Consider the following 21,101-nt stretch of genomic DNA (forward strand, 5'->3'; position numbering starts at 1 on the left):
GGGGATTTTTTAAAGCTCCGCCAGCATCCTGCTCCCTGCATCAGACCAGGGCAAGGCTGGCCCCTCGCTGTGGGGTGAGTAGGAGAAAAATGTCCTCTCCCTGGAAGGTTCCTCTCTGGAATCACGAAACCTCAGAGCTAGAAAGCCTGAAGAAACAGCTAGCCCAGCCACCTCCCATGTGAGAAACCCTGGAAATCTTGTAGTTCCTGAGACGTTTGCAGGAAATTGATGAAGTGTTCCCAGCGTGTGCCAGTTTGGGAGTTCGTAAACCGTGGCTCCCTCTTGGAGAATCTCAGAGCCCCTGCGTGGCCAGTGTTCTGGGAAGGGCTGCAGGAAAGAAACCCGGCTCCGCAGGAAGCGTTAACTCAGTGGAACCCAGTGTGTCTCAGGCTTTGACCACTGAGCCTCTTTGCCCCCACAAGAAACCTATGAATAGCACAACAAAGCCGAGGAAATGGGGGTCTGTTCACCACATTTGCCTCCCACTCTTGAGCGGAAGCCAGACCGAGTGAGTTTCTGGTCCGTGACACCACAAGCCAGTGGTTCGAACAGGCGTTTGCTCCCAAGACGGGCGGTCAGCCATCAGCGGGTGCCTTGGAGAGATAAGGGGGGACGACCCCATTTTTATGTCTCACCTGAGAGGACCCGGCAAGGTAGAAAAGGAAGGACAAGACGAATCTTAACAAACCAAAAACGAGACCGCCAAATGAACAAGCAAAGACGCTCACCTCCAAAGGGGTGGGAACAGACATTCTTCTGTGGGTACCAGAAGAGCGCAATTGAGCCAGTAAAAAAAGGAGGGGACTTTCTGACAGTCAAAGCCGCAGACAGCGGAACAGACGGCCTCAGGACGTGATGCGCACCCTGACCGCGCAGGCGTATGAGCCGAAGCCCAACAGCCACTCAGGAATGTAGTAGTCAGTCAATTAATAAATATTTGAGAATCAGCATTGTTCAAAGCGCTATTTGAAGGCAGAAAAACAGTGAGGGGCAAGTCAGAGAAATTCCCTGCTGTATTAGAGAAATAGGTAAGAACCAAGAAAACAAAAATAAACACAATCATTTCAGAGAACCATGAAGATTTTAAAGGACAATGAGATAGAGATGGGAGAGGGTCTAATTAGGCTAGAGTGACCAGGCGACACCTCTGTGGGGCAGGACACTTGATCTGAGACCTAAGCCATAGGAGGAAGCCACCCCTGAGAAGGCCGAGGGGCCGTGTCCCAGGCATACGGTTCAGCAAGGGCAGAAGCTTCAAAGTAGGAATAATCTGGGCATGTTCAAAGAACGACCTTTTGTTTTTCCAAGGACAGCTTCCCTGACTGAACTGAATGAGATCTCAGAGTCCCTCTCTCTTGACTATAATGTCATCAACAATCTTATGCTCGTTTCTCAGTTTCCCCACCTGACCATCAGGAGTCATAAGCCTACTTTGCAAGGATGCTGCATGGGTAAGTGACTATATACTTCCCGCTTCCCTGGCAAGCACGGATGCAGCGCTATGTGCCACGCTAAGCGCTTTCTGAATAGTACTCAGTGAATCCTCCTACCGCCCTAGGAGGTAGACACTGTTAGCATTCCTATTGTGTTGATGGGAAACTGAGGCACAGAGCATCACCTGTCATATCTAATACATAGCAGACACCAAGTACATCCCAGCTACTGTAGCGTACATCAACAAGTCTCTAGGAGGTGTGATTAAAATATTCTCTGTGGTCTTTGTGCTGTCTCCCACCCCACTTTCAGAGCTCCCGATGTGGAACATGCACACGTCCTTGTAGATTCTCAGTAGAGAGTTGTTCGATGGAATCACGTCGCACTGACGTGCAGAACCCACCAGCAAAGCATGAATAATCGAGAGTCTTGCAGTCAAAGGAAAAAGGTGCTCAGAGCCGTCACCTACAGTTTTGCAGGTTGTGCACAACCTATGGAACCTCGAGGGCACTGGTATTTGTTGAGCCCCTACTCCCTTCATCCTCTCCACATCACTGTGGGGTTTGGATTATAATCCCCATGTGTAGATTGTGAAAAATGAGACTCAGGCAGAAGTCGATGGTCACCTCTAGTAAACAGTGGAGCTTCGTGAAAGGACTTTCCTTGTGACTCTGCACCACGCTGACTCCTAGGGGGTCAGAATTTGGGGACATCTAACCTTCAAGACATCGTTTCCTTATAGGGGTGTTTCTTGGTACATCCAGGTTTAATATGCTCTGGCCTGGCCCTTGAGAATCAAGCAGTATACTTACACCTTAACTGCGGCTTAATGGAGAAATAAGTATATGTTCCCTCCTACATTGAAAAACAAAGTTATCATTATTACAAAATATATATTTAACACATTTTACCACGTTAAAAAGTTTTAAAAGGATTCAGGGGAAAAAAAACCTCAGGAAGCAAACAAGGCTATTATTTAATACCTTTCTATTTACCCTTAACTACAATCAATTTATTCAAAGCACTAACCTTTTTGGAGCCTTTGGATTCGGCTATTTCCTCATTATACACCCACAACCCGTAGGCATGTGCGTCTGCGTTTTCACAAACCTCTAAGATGTGGCATTTGCTTCCATTACGGACGCAAACAGCAAACTACACAGTAGCATTAAGAGTACCTGTGACTGTCACCGCAGCTGTTTTCCTCTCCCTTCACAGCGGTTGCAGATATCTCAACATATTTTGTGTGTTAATAAAGAACCACTTGTGCTACAGTATTACGAATGTTTTACAGTTTTGATAGCTGAATTTCAAGACAATCGGTTTCCTTTAAAATCTTCTGTATTTTATTTCATCAGTTTAAAAAGCATTATTATCATTCAGAGAAAGGGTCCCTAGTTTCACCAGACTGCCAAAAGATTCCACGATTCAAAAAAGGACACCACCCTCCCACCCCATAGGCCTTGTTCCTCCTCTGCCCGTGGCTTCCATCCCTGGAGACCACAGAAGACTTTGGCTGTATCTATCTTTCCGGGCCAATCGAAGGCCCGGCATCTCCCAGCTCCTCTGTCCTGCCTTCTTGCTCCTTGCAGCCTTCATGCTGCAAAGAAATGACAATTGCGCTGTGCTTGCGTACCACCCACGGCACGATCCTCTGGAACTAATTTTCCCCAGAGTTTCTCTGCCCATTGACCTTTTTGAAGAACAAGGTAAACACCCTCCTCTGCAGCCCATCAGAGGGAGGCTTCTGTAGCTCGAGTGCTGGGAAAGTGAAAAAATACCCCCAAAGCCAAGGTTGGGCTGCATCCGCAGAGTCCCCCGGCAGCAGTGAGCACAGCTCACAAACCCTCCCTGATGCAAACTGTTTTCTGCAGATGGATCATATTCCCTTCCACGCTGGTGGAAAATGCTAAGAACACTCCTGAAGAGTTTAAAACCAGAATGACAGATCATTCCACCCCATCTGATGAGCCTGTCCTGCTTAAATCACCTGACCCAGATCTTCAAGCACTGTCCTCCCAGGACATGTTATGTGATGTTTTGCCACTTTGATGCTCACTAGGGGCTGGCAGGCCATGAGTTTCAGGTGGTATGTGGGGGCAACTGCTCAGCCACCCTGCTCTCGGTGTCACCAGCCTCAGCTCGTTCTCCAGCGTGTTCACAAAGCCCTTGGAGAAGACGCAGCCCAAGGCAGAGGACAGGGGCTCGCAATGGGCTTGGACTGGTCTGAGCTGTCCTCACCTGCTGGATGCATTCTGGACAGTGGTTCCCATGCCCCTGACCTTCAGTGTCCCCATTCGCAGACAGAGAAGGGAAGATTAGCTAATCCCCCCCCCACGTCAAAACCACCCAAGGAGTTTTGGGTGCCACCTACAAGTAGCACTGTCTGGGCTCCTTTACCTGGTGACACAGGGAGCCCCAATCGGGATCCAGAGCCCATAATCTCCTACCACGGCTTGCCATGGCTTTCGACCACTTCTGAAAAGGAGCCCTTCCCTAAGGGCAGGATGTCCTGGGGGCCCCAGCCAACAGGGCCAAGAGGTGCAGGGGGCCCAGGGCCATGTTCAGCGACAAGCCCTGACCCTCGCAGGAAGCTTTGGCCTTCTTCACACACGCATCTCCTTCCAGGTTGCTCTGGCTCACGACCGTGCTGGCCGGGTGAGGGAGGCTGCACAAGGAGCCCTCTAGGAACGGCACCAAGGGGATGGTGGCGCTCTCGCCCTGCCTCCCCAATCCCCCTGGGACTGAGCATGCTCCAGGGGTCCTTTAAGGAATAAGGACGTGGGGAATAGTCGCGCTTGCAGGTCACTTGTGCAGCCTCCTTGGTTCATGGCGGAGGAGAGAGAGAGGCAAGGGGCTTTGCTCAAGGTCACGCAGCAGTGTCAGAAGGACTAGAATATGGTCCTCCCCCACCTCCTTTTATTCATTTTATAAAAAAAAATTTATATGACAAATGGACCACGTGTTTGCTGCAGCAACTCAAACAATACAGAGGTGACATCTAAAGGCAAAGTTTCACCCCCTGTCCCTCACTCCTCGACTCTGCACCCTGAGCAAGGTGAACCTGTGCTTCTCTGCAAGAGCCCAGGTAAAGGGCAAAGCCATTTCCCCTCCCCCACTGGTCTCTGAAGGGCCCCGAGAGGAACAGGCACTGGGGAGCTCACAGGGGCTGCCGCAGGCACGTTGCCCCTCCCCTCCCCCACCACCTGGGAGTAAAGGGCTGCCGTCTTCTTTCCTCTAAGGTGATTCCCTTGGGGATTCGTGGAAAGGGGACTTATAAAACAACGCTCTGTAGGTACCACATGGAAGGACATCCCTCCAGGCCATCTGCCCCCACCCAGCTTCAGCTTTTGTCATCCCCAGCTCTGTGCTTGGTCTCCCCCTTCCAGAATTACCCACGCACTCCCTCCCCTCAGCTCTGCTGGAATGAGCCTCCAAAAACACCACTGCTGACCACCCGTCTGTGCCCCTTTGACTGCACCAGTTGCCAGATATCCAGGTGAAGGGCTAGAACCCCAACCTTGTATGATCTGCGCCCCCAGGACACCTCTGCACCGCACCTGCTGTAAGCCTCCCACACACACCCTGTTTTCGCTCCCAGGCACTTGATATTACGGTTCTTGGAAAAGATTATGCTTGGATATAATTGGACCCTTTGAGATAATTTTATGTTCACATGTGTCGTAAGAAGTAACATAGAGGGATCCCACATACCCTTTATCCAGTTTTCTCCAACAGTAAGACCTGGCAAAGGGCTATGGTAACCAAAATATCGACATCGACACAGTCAAGATAACAGCTTTTCTAGAATCGCAAGGATCTCTCATGTGGCCTTTGATAAGCACACCCACATCCCTCCTGCCCTCGCTTCCTCTGTAACCCCTGGCAACCACTAATCTATTCTGCATTTCTACAGTTTTGTCCTTTCAATAATTGATATAAATGGAATCGTGCACTATGTAATCTTTTGGGATTGGCTTTGTTTACTCGGCATAATTCTCCTGAGATCCATCCAAGTTGTTTCGTGTACCAATAGTTGGCTCCTTTTTCCTGCAGAGTCCTATTCCACGGTACGGCTGCGCCGCGAGTCTTTATTTCTCTGACATAAGTGATCAGGAGTGCAATGGCGAGGCTGCATGTTTAGTTTCTAAAGAAACCGTCAAGCTGTTTTCCAGAGCGGCGGCACCATTCTTCACCCTACCAGCCGCATGCGCGTGATCCCGTTTCTCTGCGTCCTCCTCAACGCGGAGCGTGGTCACTACTTTGAAGTGTAGCCATTACGAGAGACGTGTAGTGAGCGTTCCCTGTGGTTTCAATTGGCATCTCTTTTCTGGCTGACAACGTTGACTATCTTTTCGTGTGCTTATCTGTCACCGGTACATCTTACTCAGTGACATCCTCTCCTACCTTCCGGCCATGTCCTAACTGAATTGTTTGCTTTATTACCATTGCGTTTTGAGAGTTATTTATATGTCATAGATGCTAGTCCTTTTACAGACGTGCGGATCAGAAATATTTTCTCCCACTCTGTGGCTTGTCTTTCCATTCTCCTAACAGGGTTTTCACAGACCTATAGTTATTAATTTTGATAAAGTCCAATTTATCGTCGTTCCTTTTGTGGATCCTGGGTTGAGTGTCCAGTTTAATACTTTTTGCCTAGCCAGAGATCCCAAAGATTTTCTTCTATGTTCTTTCTAGAACTTTTATAGTTTTGCATTTTGCATTTTTAGGTTCACCATTGATTTCAGGTTAATTTTCATCTAAGGCGTGAAACAGAGGTTGAGGTTTGTATTTTGCCTACGGGTGCCCAACTGTTCCAGCACCGTTCGTTGAAAGCCTGTCTTTCCTCCATTCAGTTGTTTTTGCACCTTTATCGGACACCTGTTGGACCTATTTGTGTTGGACTTTTCTAGGTTCCACATTCTGCTCCACAAATCTATGTGTCTATCCCTCCACCAATGTTACACAGTCTTCATCACTGTAGCTATATGGTAAGTCTTGAAATTGGGTAGACTGATTCCTCCCTTTCTTCTTCTTTTTCAAAATTATTTTACCTCTTTCTTTTGCCTTTCCATTAGAAATTTTAGAATAATTTTGTCTATATCTATCTTTTTTTTTTTTTTTTTTTTTTTTGAGACAGAGTCTTGCTCTGTTGCCCAGGCAAGAGTGCCATGGCGTCAGCCTAGCTCACAGCAACCTCAAACTCCTGGGCTCAAGCAATCCTTCTGCCTCAGCCTCCTGAGTAGCTGGGACTACAGGCATGCGCCACCATGCCTGGCTAATTTTTTCTATATATTTTTAGTTGTCCAATTAATTTCTTTCTAATTTTAGTAGAGACGGGGTCTCATTCTTGCTCTGGCTGGTCTCAAACTCCTGAGCTCAAACAATCCGCCCGCTTCGGCCTCCCAGAGTGCTAGGATTACAGGCGTGAGCCACCGCGCCCAGCAATATTATCTTTTAAAATCTTGCTGGATTTTGATAGGAATTGTGTTAAATCTGTATATCAATTCAGGAAGAACTGACAAGTTTTCTATGTTGAGTCTTCCAACCCGTAACACAGTACATCTCTCAATGTATCTAGATCTTCTTTGATTTCTTTCATCAATGTTGTGTAGTTTTACAAATCCTTTGTAAGTTTTGTTAGATTTGCACCTAAGGTTTTTTTGCTTGAGAGATGTAAATAATATTGCATTTTTTATTTTTGTGTCCACATGCTTATTGCTGGTACCTATAAATACAATTGATTTTATACATTCATTTTGTATCCTGTGAACTTGCTAAACTCACTTGTAAGTTCTGGGAGTTTTCTGTAGATTTCCTGGAATTTTCTATAGAGATAACCATGTAATTTACAAACAGGAACAGTTTTACTTCTTCCTTTGTGATTTGCATGCCTTTTCTTTTCTTTTCTTGCTTTATTGCACTGGTTAGAATTTCCAGCACTAGGTTGAATAAAAGTGATAAGAACTGTGAGTGCAAACATTCTTACCTTATTCCTGATCTTAGGGGAAAAGCATTCATTCTTTCACCACTAAGTGTAATGTTAGCTGTAAATTTTTTTTTGTAGATGCTCTTTATCAAGTCGGGGACATTATGCCCTATTTCTGTTTTTCTAAGAGTTTTTACATGAATGGATGTTGAATTTTGTCAAATGCTCTTTCTGCATTGAATGATCATATAATTTTTCTTCTTTAGGCTGTCAACATGGTAGATTTAACATTGATTTTCAAATGCCAAACCAGCTTTACATGCCTGGAATAAACCCCATTTGGTCATAATGTATATTTTTTTCATATTACTACATTTATTTTTCATATTTTGGTAAAGATTTTTACATCTATATTCACAAGAGAAATTGGTTTGTAGTTTACTTTTCTGTACTGTCTTTTTAATCCACTCTACTAATCTCTGTTTTTTAACAGGTATATCACAGTTAATATAATTATTAATAAGTTAGGGCTTGACTCGGTCATCTAATTTTTTCTGTTCTCCATTTCTTTTTTGTTTGTTCGTTTCTCTGTTTTATTTTTATTAATATCTTTTGTGGGTTACTCGAACATATTTTAGAACTCCATTTTTAATTGTCTATAGTATTTTTTTTTTTTTGAGACAGAATCTCACTCTGTTGCCCAGGCCAGAGTGCCATGCTGTCAGCCTCACTCACAGCAATCTCAAACTCCTGGGCTCAAGTGATCCTCCTGCCTTAGCCTCCCAAGTAGCTGGGACTACAGGCATGCACCACCATGCCCAGATAATTTTTTCTATACATATTTTTAATTGTCCAGCTAATTTCTTTCTATATTTTTAGTAGAGACGGTGTCTCACTCTTGCTCAGGCTGGTCTCGAACCCCTGAACTCAAACAATCCGCCCGCCTCGGCCTCCCAGAGTGCCAGGATCACAGGCGTGAGCCACCATGCCCAACTAGTATTTTTGAGTGTCTCTCCTGTTATACCTTTTCTATTGGTTGCTCTGGGTATTACATTATATGTGTCTGTAATTTACCAGAGTCTACTGGTGTCATCATTTTACCAGTTCAAGTAAAATATAAAAAACTTACCTCCCCATGTGTCCCAGTATCTCTCCCATTTATAATACAATTATCTTAAATATTTTCTCTACCTACATCTAGAACCACATCAGGCAGTGTTACAATTTTTGCTTTAACCATCAAACATAATTTAGAATGCTCAGAAGGAGAAGAAAAGTCATTTGTATTTGCCCGTATTCTTGTTTACTATGTTCTTTCTTACTTCCTGATGTTCCAAGTTTCCTTCTTGCATCATTACCCTTCTTTTAGAGAACTCTCTTTAGCCATTCTTTTAGGGTAAGTCTGCAGGTGACAAATTCTCTTAGCTTTCTTTTATCTGAAAATACTTTGATATCTCCTTCATTGTTGGAAAATATTTTTACAGGTATAGGATTCTGGGTTGACAGTTCTTTTACTTCAGCACCACCTTCTTCTGGCCTCTGTGATTTCTCATGCAAAATCCTTGTTTTTTCTGGCTGTTTTTAATTTTTTTCTTGATAGTTTCAGCAGTTTAATTATGATGTGTGTTAGCATGAATGTCTTTGGATTTATCCTATAGGGCGTTCATTCAGCTTCTTGAATCTGTAGATTTATGTCTTTCTTCATATTTGGAGGTTTTAAGTGGTTATTTCTCCTGGTGCTTTTTCAGTCCCACCCTTTTTCTCCTTTCCCTCTGGGACTGCAATGACATGTGTGTTAGCTCTTCTGTTACAGTCCCACTGGTCCCTAAGGCTCTGTTCATTTTTTTCCCAATCGTTTTTCTCTCTGTTATTCGTATTTCTATTATTCTATCTTTAAGTTCACTGAATCTTTCCTTTGTCTCCTCCATTCTCCCATTGAGCCCATCCACTGAGCTTTTTCTTTCAATTGTTCTATTTCCTCGCTCTAAAATTTCCATTTGGTTTTTCTTTATCTCTTCTATTTCTCTCCTGAGACTTTCTATTTTTCATTTGTTCAAGTATGTTTTTTATTGCTCACTGAAGCATTTGTATTACTACTTCTTCAAAATCTTTGTCAGATAATTCTAACTTCTCTGTCATCTGGGCATTGGCATCGATTAACTGACTTTTTTCATTCACTTTGAGATCTTCTTCATTCTTGTCTGGTGAGTGATTTTCTATTGAAACGTGGACATTTTTATATTACATTTTGAGACTCTGGCTCTTACTTAAGCCTTCTGTTTGTGCTGTATGTCTCTGACACCATTCCACTTCTGCAGTGGGGAGAAGGCTGCCGCGTCAGAGGTAGAAGTCCAGGTTCCCCACAAGGCTTCTGCTGACACCCAAGGAGGGGGAGGGGCTTGTTACTGCCAGGAGGGTGTGGGGTTCCAGCTCTCCCTCTGATCTCCACCAGCGTTGCAATGAGGGGTGAGGGGGGTGGGCTCATTACTGCTAGGCAACAGTGAAAGTCCTGACTCTCTACAAGGCCTCCTCTGAAATCACCCCAAAAGAGAGGGACACAGGGTTATTGCCTGGCAGGGTGGAGTGAGACTCCCCCATGGTCTTCACTGACACCCTAGAGTGGGGGTACTTGTTTCTGGCCAGCAGGGATAAAACTCCTGGCTCCTTACTCATCCTCCTCAGACACGCCCCGGCAAGGGTTTGGGGTGCCTTGCTATACCCTCATCAGGACAGAAGTAGAGGCCAATTCCCACTGGGCCATGGTTTGGGTTTTTATTGTTTTTGTTTTTGTTTTTGTTTTTTTCCTGTGGTGTTTGACTAGAATAGAGAAGTTATTATTTAAAAGATCTCCGTCTTTGTAGGATGCCCCTTTTCTGGTCCTCTGGCTAGAGAAGGCAGGCTTTTGGGGGGCTTTTTAGCCCATTTCCAGGTTGACAGCTTCTTCACCTCCAAGTCTAGGAAAGAGAAGGGAAAAAGAAACTCAGGGCACTCACCACCACGCCCTCCTTGGGTCTCAAGCTCCCAGGCCAGCCTACATCTTCTCTCCACCTTTCAGAGTCTTCTTACGTTTATTTTATATCTGATGTCCAGGGTTGTTAATTGCCCTCATGGAGGACTCTGAGAAAGCTCATCTATTCCGTCTTCCCGGGAGTTGTCTGGATCGTGCTTTCACGTCTTTGTGCCCTGGCACGTGCTATTCCTTCCGTCAAGAATACTCCTTCCTCTCCACCAGGAAGCTGTCCCCGTCCCCGCAGACTGGGTTAGGTGCTGACAGCACCCCGTGTGCCGGGATCAGAGCAGGATCAGACTGGGGAAATTTCTGTTTGCCTGTCTCGCTCTCTAAGCCACCGGATTCCTAAGGGAAGGACTAAGCCCAGGTTGCCTTTGTGCCTCTAGCTCACACCACACGTCTGATGCACGGTAGGTACCTGATAAATGTTTGCCGAATGGGTGAATAATATTTACTTAGACTTCCCTATGCCTTTGAGCAGTGCACAGCTTATGGATGAGAACTGTGCCTCATGCCAACTCTTCTCAGACTTTTCTTGGTGACTTTGGGCAAATAACCCGAACTCTCTGACATCAGTTTCTTCCCGGTTGACTAATTAACATAAAAATGGGAATAACTATTATCATCAAAATTAACAATTTTTTGCACTTAGCATGTGCCAGACACTGTGCAAATTGCTTTATCTTAATTATGTCACTTAATTCTTAAAATATTCTAATGAGATAAGTTCTATTATCTCTATCGAACACATAAAGAGGCCAAGGCTCCTTGAGGTTGAATAAATTGCCCGTGGTTGCAGAGCCAATGTCAGATAAATGTAGGGCAAGAGTCAAATCTGGATATCTCTGCCTCCATCACCCCCCGTTGAGGTGGAATTCCACAAGACATTTCTCCTGAACGTAACTTGGATCAATTCACAAACGATTATGAGACACTCACCATATACCGGGAGTTGAAGATTTGTTTAAATCCCAAAACATATAAAGATCGCAATCAAAATCAGATAAGGATTTTAGAGGAGCTTAAAGCATGAAAAGGGGGATGGGAAGGAGAATAACGCATCAGATGTTCTCAGTGAGCCGGGAACTGTGGCGCCTCCTCACAGATAGCATCCCCCGTCCTCTCAGTGGCCCTAGGGGGTTGCTATGGTTACTGTCACATTATAGAAGGGGACTTAGAAAGGAGAGGCAGCACATCCAACGTCAAGGGACAGTAAACAGTGAAGCCCAGCCTGGAACCCAGGACTACCTGTCTCCAAAGACCTTGTTCTTTCTAATATACACATTTTCCATGTAAGGCCTTAGTTCGTGAAATGAAGAAACCAGAGGGCAGGACTCAGCCCACCAGTCCCTACGGGTTTGAACCCACCGAATGTGATGAATTAAGAGTCCAGTCTCTGGAAGGCATGGGCTTGTGTCCCAGCTCTGCCACCTCTGCCCAGCTGTGCAAGCTTGAGCCAAGTCTTTGTGTCTAGAAGGCTTGACATCCTCATCCGCACAACGGGATTGGCAGAAGAACTGTTGGCTCGATGAGGCAATGTGTGTAGGCAACTTAGCACGGTCCCTGGCACAGAGCAAATGTTCAATTAATGGTGCTAAGCTCTAGCACGCCCAGTCCTGTGCCACACTGTGAGATTAGAAGGTGTGGCTGTCTTCAGGCAATAGGGCATCTGCCTGGGGGAACAGGAAATGAAACCGTTCAGCCCCAAGGGAAGGGCCTGAGGTGTGACAAAATCAATTCTGGGAAAGGAGTTCAGTGAAGGGCGAGCGACAGGAGCAGCTCTGAGGGGTCCGAAAAGGTTCCATGAAGGTGAGGCAGGTTCCTCCCCACCGAGAGAGAGCAAGAGACAGACACAGGCAGGAATGGAGGGCTGGCCTTCCAGGACAGGGACCAGCAGGAGCGAAATCCCAGGGCAGGAAGAGAAGCTGGCGGGAAGGCAGCAGCGGCCTCGACTGAAACAGAATCGGGGAGCCCCGGGTGCGAGATCCCGAGAACCCTGATTCTCCATCCTCGGGTCCTTCCTCAAATTTTAATCATGATGCAATCAAGCCCGGGACAAAGTTGTTTTCTTGTTCAGCATGTGATCTCTGAAACTGCATTTACAACCCTAAAGCAAAGTTCAGTTTCGAGTTCGAGTGACCCTCAGGAATGAGACGTTCATTCATTCGGCAGCGCTCACTGAGCACCTGCTGTGTGCTGGGCGCCACCGAGTGCTGGGATCCCGCAGCAAACAGGACGGACACGGCCGCCGTGCTCTCAGAGCTCGCTTCCCAGGAGCTGGTCAGACAGCAGGCAACTTCCTACGCGGCTCTGTCGATTCCTCAGTTGTCCCGGTGCCATGTGCGCAAAGGTCGGCGTGTGATGGGGGAGCCGATCTGTCCTGAGGCTCAGGGCAACAGGATGCAGTAGGGAGCCTTTGGCAGAACTAGGGCAGAAGGCACAGCAGGGGGCCCAGGTTGCTGGATGCCTGGCACACCGACATCTTTAGGGCCAAGGAGAGGCCTGCAGGACAGTCCTCATACATCCATGGGCCATCATCTGTCACAGGAACCCGTGACAGCGGCAGGGACTGGGTTGATTTCACAGGTTACAGCACAGGCTCTCTCAGCAGTGACAGGGTATGGGAGAGAAAGCTCACTGCTCCAGGAGCTGCTGAGAGAATCTAGGTTTCAGAGCAAAGGAGGTCACCAACTTGAACAAGTTCCAAGAGGTGGGACCTTTCCCAGATGTTTCTAGAGTATGTTCTGTCCAACACAGAACTGCCTTGTAACATCTGAATAAGGGCTCTATTTTAAAATGAAGTAAATTTCTTCAGTTTTTTCTTCATTTGCAGGACTTCTCAGAGCCTTGAATTTGCTGATACACATTGTGGCTTTCTAAGATAGATTATCGTATCCAGCACTTCCCAACCTTATTTGACCTAGAACATCTTTTCTCAGGATTCATACTGATACTTACACATACACACAGTTAGAAAAACACCCCCTTAGGGCTAACCTTTCTGGATGGACAAGCCAATGCACCTCGACAAAGAGGTTTATTTTCAAATTGGAAGGTACACTGAGTGTGATTTAGTGCAGACTCCCATCAGTAACGCATTTCCTCCATTCCATTCCTGACCAGCACTCAGCCCCTGCTTGGATGCCTCCAGCCACAGAACACACATTACCTGCCAGGACAGCCCACTCCCACTGTTGGAGGTGGGAGGCTGTCTCATGCCCTTCCTTAGGCTGAGCTGAAATTCACCTCCCTGACTCATTTGTCTATTGATGAGAACAGCAATAATGGCGACCATTTATTGAACACCTGCTATAGGTCAGGCTCTGCGCTGGGTATTTTTCATACATGATCTCAGTGAAACCACTCAAGTACACTGTGAGATCAGCACGTGCCTCTTCTACAGCTGAGGACTCTGAGGTTTGGAGAAGTTACATTACTCTCCCTTCTCGCCCAGCTAACAAGAAGCAGATCAATGACTCAACCCCTAACGGTCTGACCCAAAGACCTAGAAGTACCTAGCCACTCTAGCTCCTGCCCCTCCTTGCAAAGCTCCACCCTCTGGAGACCCCTAGCATAACAACACCCACACCTGTGGCCACGCCCCACGTGCCAGGCTCCCTTCTAACCGACTAACACGTCTGAACCTTACAACAGCCTGAGAGTAGGATCTATGATTATTCCCAGTACACAGGTGAGACACCAACCACTCGCCTGCCCAGAATCGCACAGGTCCCAGGTGGCAGATGGGACCTCGGCACCAGGCCATCTGGCTCCGGAGCTCACCGTGTTGGCCACCACCCTACGAGCCTCCCACGTCTACAGCCTTTTCCACGTGCCCATGGCACTCCGGCTAAAGGGACTTGTCCCTGTGAGCCTCATCTCCCCCACTCGCTCCATGGCCCCTGGTCCATCCATGCTTCCCTCTCCACCTCCGCCGGTCTTCTGTGGGCCCGTCCCAGGATTTTGTGCAAATAGCCAAGCCGTTTCTATGGCCCCAGAGAGGAAAAAAATCAAAAACCCAGGACTGAGGACAAGAACGAGAATGGGAATCAAAGTGGCTCTCAAGTGGGGCTCGCTGAGCCGAGACCCTTTCGGGGAATTATTTCATTTAACCCAGATGGCAGCTGCTGGCCTCTGGAAGAAGCTCCAAGACAAGTTAGTTGAGTGAACTTTACCGATGAGGAAAGTGATGCCCAGAGCATCTTTTTTTCTTTTTTTGAGACAGAGTCTCACTGTGTTGCCCAGGCTAGAGTGCCGTGGTGTCACCCTAGCTCACAGCAACCTCAAACTCCTGGGCTCAAGCAATCCTTCTGCCTCAGCCTCCTGAGTAGCTGGGACTACAGGCATGCGCCACCATGCCCGGGTAATTCTTTTATATTATATATATTTTTAGTTGTCCGGATCATTTCTTTCTATTTTTTAGTAGAGACGGGGTCTCGCTTTTGCTCAGGCTGGTCTCGAACTCCTGACCTTGAGCGATCCACCCGCCTCGGCCTCCCAGAGTGCTAGGATTACAGGCGTGAGCCACCGCGCCTGGCCGCCCAGAGCATCTTAAAACAGACTCAAAACCACACAGCTAGTGACAAATTCAGGATTGAAACCCAGATCCATTGGGCTCCATAACTTTCCTCTCTCTTCCACCCTACACTGCAACCCTCGGTCTACATTTGGAGTCCAAAGAAACAGATCCGTGCTCCAGCTGTGTCTGGGACCCCTTTGCCGACCTTGAGCCCGGCTCTCTGGAAAGGCATCGGATCTCCAGGACCCTCCAGGACGAGGAGCCTCCTGGGCGTGGTGGACCTGAGCAGGAGGAGCGATGTCGCCAGCTGGGGCCTGCCAGCTCTGCACGCCACCAGCACGACTTCTTTTACAACAGGAAAACACCCGCTCTCTCAGGTGACTCCGCGTCTTTAAGGAGCTCTGTAAACTCTGTGTTCCAGCGCGTGACCAGTGAGTGCATAACGTGCACGCCGGGCCTACGCAATAAACAGGGGACAGACAGCTTGAGGGGAGGGATCGGGTGACAGGCTGGGGTGCAGAGCACTGCCGCCCCCGAGACATGCCCAGCTGTGTCCTCGGGGATGCGCGAAGGCTCTGAGAAGCCAGGAGGCGGCAGGCTGGGATCTGAGTTCCGAATCTGCCAGTGCTGGTCGGGGACCTTCTGCAGGCCCTCTAAAACACGCACCCGGGTGTCCCTCCTGCGTTCATTCACCCAGCGTTTATTGACAAATACCTGCCTGCGAGGGCTGAGGAAACAGGGGATTGGAACCCACTCAGCGGCAGAGCATGTCACAGGCGGGAGGCACAGCTGTGGGGAACAGCCCCCCACCACCGCTTGGCCCTCCCTGGCGTGACCCCTTGGTGAGGCAGCACAAGTTAACCACGCCATAGCCCGACCCAGAGAAGCCACCCTGGTGTCGTGTCTTCCAGTCTCTCTCTGCCGCTAAGTGGACGGTGAGCAGAGCTGACCTCAGCCTCCTCATCTAGGAAATGAAGGCTGGACAGTAGATTCGAGCACAGATCCCAGCCTGAGGTGCCCTGGCCACTAGGGAGGGGACACAGCGTTGTTCTCTGAAGGGCCAGATAGTAAACATTTCAGGCTTTACGGGCCTTATGGTCTCTGTGGCAATTGCTTAACTCTGCCGCTGCGGCTCAGAAGCGACCAGAGACAGTGAACGGGCGTGGTGTGTTCCAATAAAACTTTATTTACAGACACAGTCAGTGGGCCGGATGTTCTCACAGGACATCAATTGCCCTAAAGGATCTCAAAATGCTGCCGGACTCCTGTGGTGGTAAAGGATTGAATACTCAGGTTTCTGTGATGGGACAGGTTTTCTGGCCACCCTACAAAATCTGCCTTGCCATTGACACTCTATTCTGTTCTTTAAAGCCTGAGAAATCCCATTAGAAGACGTGACAGGCGCCTTCCTTCTTCAGACCGAGCTCCCACCTAAGTGGTGTTGGGAAGCCCCCACCTGGAGCTCATTCTCCCCTTGTAATGCTCTGATCGAGGCCTCCCCCAGGACCAGGGACAGCAGCCAGCTACAGTGCACTGTGCCGGTGAACGGCCCCAGAACATTGGTACCAAAATTTGCCTTCTATGAAGGTAGAAACTAGGACTCAGAGAGGCTAAGCAACTCGCCTGAGATCACAGAGCTTAAAAGTGTTCAGACTGGAACTAGAACCCAGTTCTTTGGGCTCCAGAGGCCCGAGCCCCTGCGTCTACTCCTCACAGACGCAGATGAGTCTGAGGCCCCGTAGGTCCACTTCTCTGAGCACTGGGGGGTGGAGGGCCAAGCACCGGAGAGAGGACGGAGATGGCAGGGAGAGCCCAGGGAGCTGCTTTTGTTGTTCCCCAACTGTGTGTCAGGCCATGAACTCAGCTAGAGGAGGCGTTGTCCTTCCCCGTGAATTGGCGAGGAAACCGGATCAGAGAGGTAGAGGGACTTGTCCAAGGTCACACAGCCAGGAAGTGGCAAATCAAGACATGAACCCAGTCTCACGGGACCCCACACAGCAGAGCTCAGCTGAGTCCTCTGAGCGCTAGAATGTGCACTCCACCCCCAGTGCCCCGTCTTGGGGGCACCGCTAGAGCCCGCAGACGTCCACCAGTCCAAGCCGAGAACCACCAACAACGCCCCCTCATTCAGACCCTGAGAAGCCTCCGGGGCTGGGGCACAGCCCGTTTCGGCACCCAGGAGGGTTATCAGCCACCCAGGAAACGCCTGGAGGTCTTGAACTTCCGAACCCCTCGCTCACCTCCACCTGAACCCAACGAGATGGCCTCTTTGCTATTATTGCTTTATGGCCTTGACTGTAAACTCTTCCCTCATCCCACTTTATGGCTGCAGGATAAAAGCCTGTGCCCGGGGCACAGCTCTTGAGGAGGGCACCTGGTTTGTAAAGTGGCACCGTCGCAGCACTGAGGAGGGGGTACGGCTTGGCCGGCCGAGGCAGAGCGTCCCAGGCCTCACTCCTGGGGTCCAGGAAGGGCCAGACCCTGCAGGGCACCAAGCAAGGTGCACTGCGGGGCCCTGAAGCCGAGCGGGGGTCCCAGGCCCTGAGCAGGGATTGCAGCATCCATCTGGTCACCGCACCCTCGGGAACACACCGAGAAATAGGCCAGCTTCCGTGATGATCTTCATCCTACAGATGAAGGGGCTGAGGCTGGGAGCGGGGTGTGTCCAAGGCCACACCCACGGCCCAGTCAGGACTAGGACTCGGATCCAGAGCTCCGTCAGCACACGCCCTCTCAGAATAAGCTCCTATGTGTCTGGGGGCCAGCGCGTCTCAGCAGAATTGGCTCAGCCTCATTGAAGTGAATTGGTTCAGCCATCCTGGGAGGCCAAGTATCACCCTCCCCACTTTGCGCCCTCTCCCTGCCCTCAGCACCCCACTCCTGGCCCCTGCTGCCCTCATGCCCGTGGATCGGTGGGCTGGGGAGGAGATGGGCCCCTGCACGGCCCCTCCTCCTTCCCTCTCTCCAGGGAGCGCACGGGGACATGAGCCCTGTCCAGGGAGGGGTGCGGCGAAGGGTCGAGGGCAGAGCCCTCTATAAGGATGCCCAACCTCGAACCGGGATAAAGTGCCTTAAAGCCAAGGGCAGCAGGACAGAAGCAGGAAGGACTATGGAGAGGAGACATCTAAGCAGAAGAGCAAAGATAAGATAAATATGAGCGTAGTAGGTGAGAGCTGGGTTTTGGAGGCAGACAGACCTGAGCCCCAAATCCTGCTTCCTGACTCACCAAGAAAGGTCACTCAGGAAAGCTACAGACCTGCTTGTCTTGAATGCTTCGTCTGCAAAATGGGCACAGCAACACCTTCTGCATACGATTGTTGTAGGGAAAACATAAAAGGGCCCTGTGTGGTGTACAACATGCATTCAGAAACATTGGCTTTGTTAGTGATAATAAAGTGTCGTGCCCCCACTTCCAGGGCAGGCGGACCGGTGCTGCAGTTATAAGCAGTGAGCTCTGGAGCCGTCGGGTCCGAGTCACTCCCTACTTCGCTCACCTGCTAGCTGTGTGTCCTTGGCTGAGTCCACTCCCTCCCCTGTGCTATGGCGAAGCTGACAACGATGTCACCTTTCTGTGAGGGTCACATTAAGGAGCCACTGAAAATGCCTAGCCCAGCACGGAGCTACAGTAGCGTCTCAGCACGTGTTTCTTTTCCACCTTCTTTTCTCTGGCAGTGGTCCCAGGGTGCTAGCCATGCTGGCGACAGGAGCCTGCGGTCTAGGAGGCATCTGGGTGCACCCTATCCCTGGCCCTGGGTGCCAGAGGGCCTAAGCTCACCGTCATCTGCCCTGTCGCTGGGCCTGAGCACTCAGCTCGTGCTCCTGCCCTGCCTGCTGCGCGGCTTTGAGAAAAGGAGCGTGGAAGCACCTTGTAGACGTGGAATTACTTCCCAGAAGCACAGACCAAGGCTGGGGGAGAGACCAGAGCTCCCGCAGCGGCTGGAGATTCAAATCTATGGCTCTGATCTGTGTGCTGAGCGAAGGGTACAAGCTGTCAGCTCCAGACTTAACACCAAAAGCTTTCTCTCCAAGCTCCCTCTTTCCATCTTCCCCAGAACCCGGGAGGAGAAAGAGAAATCCACCTGCCTTGGAATAAGACAGACCTTCACATGTGTCCTGGTCCCACCACGTATAAGTGATGCCCTTCCCTGGGCCTCAGTTTCCCCAAGAGTGAGAGAAAAATTGGTCTCTAGCACCAGGGGTTCATTTTAAGGATCAGATGCGTGTCTGTGCAAAACCTACAAGAAATTCTGAGATAAGGCTCTTCTCTTACTAGCTGTGGGACCTTGGGGAAATCACTTTCTCCCACAACCTGTTTCCCGATCTATAGAGCGGGGATGATGGTATTGGCCTCATAAGGCTGTTGTTCAAGTTAAATGAGATAATGTAGGTAAACATTAGGATACTGACATAGCAAGCGCTCGGCTCACAATAGTGTTATCGTCACTATAGTTTATCCCGGGGCAACTTCCCTCCTGCCCAGGCCCTGGGGGACAAGGACGGCCATCTCCTCTCTGCAGCTGAAAAAAGCTTTTGGTCCACAGCATCCAAGGCCTTCAGGGGCGCCCGGCCTCCCACAACTGCAGGCATTGCCCCCCCTGCCCCGCCCACTGCACCTGGGAATGAAACCGCGATAAGACCAGGGAGCTGGTGTCTTAGACAGACTCATTGTTCAGCATGGCTGGACGGAAGAACCTCTACGTGGAATTCTCTTAATCTTTCTTCACAAATCAATAACTGCTTACCTTGGAGCAGTTTTAATTAGTTCAGGCCTGCTGAGTGCTCCGCTGATAAACTAGCCTGCTGTTAATGCTAAGTGTCTGCCTCGTGCTTGCTATTTTTATTATTGTTGTTATTGGTATGAAATCCTCATTTCCTGGGCCACACAGCTGGGGCTATTATAAAAAGCACCTTGGGCTTGAGCCTTGTTCCCTGAAACCTGGGGAAAGGGGCCCTTCTGGACCGTTCAGCTCAGCCCCGCCTGCCCCTACCACTCGCAACACCCTCAGCGCAATGCTGCGGAAACAGTCGGCCTTCAGCAACAGAAAACAACCTCCACGGCCCTTGGTCTCTGGCTTCTGCAGCAGCGGAGCCAGTGGGGAGAGCAGAAGAAGTGAACATGTATTAGGCGCCTACTGTGTACCAGCAACAGTGCAGTGTGCTTACTACTGGGACCTCATCTAGTCTTCAGAGTGTCCCCAGGTGCCACCATGGGCCCCGTTTTGTTGGTGAAATAACTGGGGCTCAGAGAGGTTAGGGCGTGTGCTCAAGGTCACGGCGTCAGCAAGCAAGGAAATCTGGATCTGAACGTTGGTCTGTCTTTCTGGTTCGCACTCTGGTAAGTCACTGAGAAACCTTTCCCGGCCTTGGTTCTTTTACCCTTTGTCTTTCAAACTCAACCTACACTGTCCCTTGGGTTTCTGGCTGGCTGGTGGGGGAGGCCCGGGGCCCGGGGCACGGTCTCTCCAAGTCTACAGCCAACTCCATGAGCCCCGGTGATCATGACTCCAGGGAAGAGAGGAGAAACACAAATAACACAAGTGAATCCGTCTTGGAGGGAGAACAAGTTTCTGGATAATGTGGCAAAGCACTTCAGAACCTGGACAGAAGGAGTAGGAAGGCCTGGGGTCAAATCCTACACACGCCTCTTATTAGCTGTGTGACCTTGGGCATCTTGCCGATGCCGCAGTCTTCTCATCTGTGAAATGGGCTTCCTGGTAGTACCTGCGTCCCAGGGCTGTTGTAAGGATTGACTGAGATACCCTATGCTAAGGACTATCCAATGCAAAGCAGTTCTTTTTATTGCGAGTGGTAATTATCGCTAACATGTAACAAGCAATTACCATATGTCAGGTGCTGTTCTGAGTCATAGTCTTGTTTTATTTTATTTACCTACTGCAGCACTCTCTGGCATTTCCACTTTGTGTTTAAGAATCCTTGTAGGCCTCCATTTCACAGATGGAAAAACCTAAGCCTGAAAGATATGAGTAGCTTGCCCAAGGTCATGCATTTCTTAACTAAACTTATTTCAAGACAATTAGAGTTTCACATGCAGCTTTAAGAAATAACATAGAGGCCAGGCGCAGTGGCTCATGCCTGTAATCCTAGCACTCTGGGAGGCCTAGGCAGGAGGATTGCTTGAGCTCAGGAGCTCGAGACCAGCCTGAGCAAGAGCAAGACCTCATCTCTACTAAAAATAGAAAGAAATTAGC

The sequence above is a fragment of the Propithecus coquereli genome, unplaced genomic scaffold, assembly GCF_000956105.1.
Source record: "Propithecus coquereli isolate 6110/MARCELLA unplaced genomic scaffold, Pcoq_1.0 Scaffold218, whole genome shotgun sequence".
NCBI classification, from domain to species: domain Eukaryota; kingdom Metazoa; phylum Chordata; class Mammalia; order Primates; family Indriidae; genus Propithecus; species Propithecus coquereli.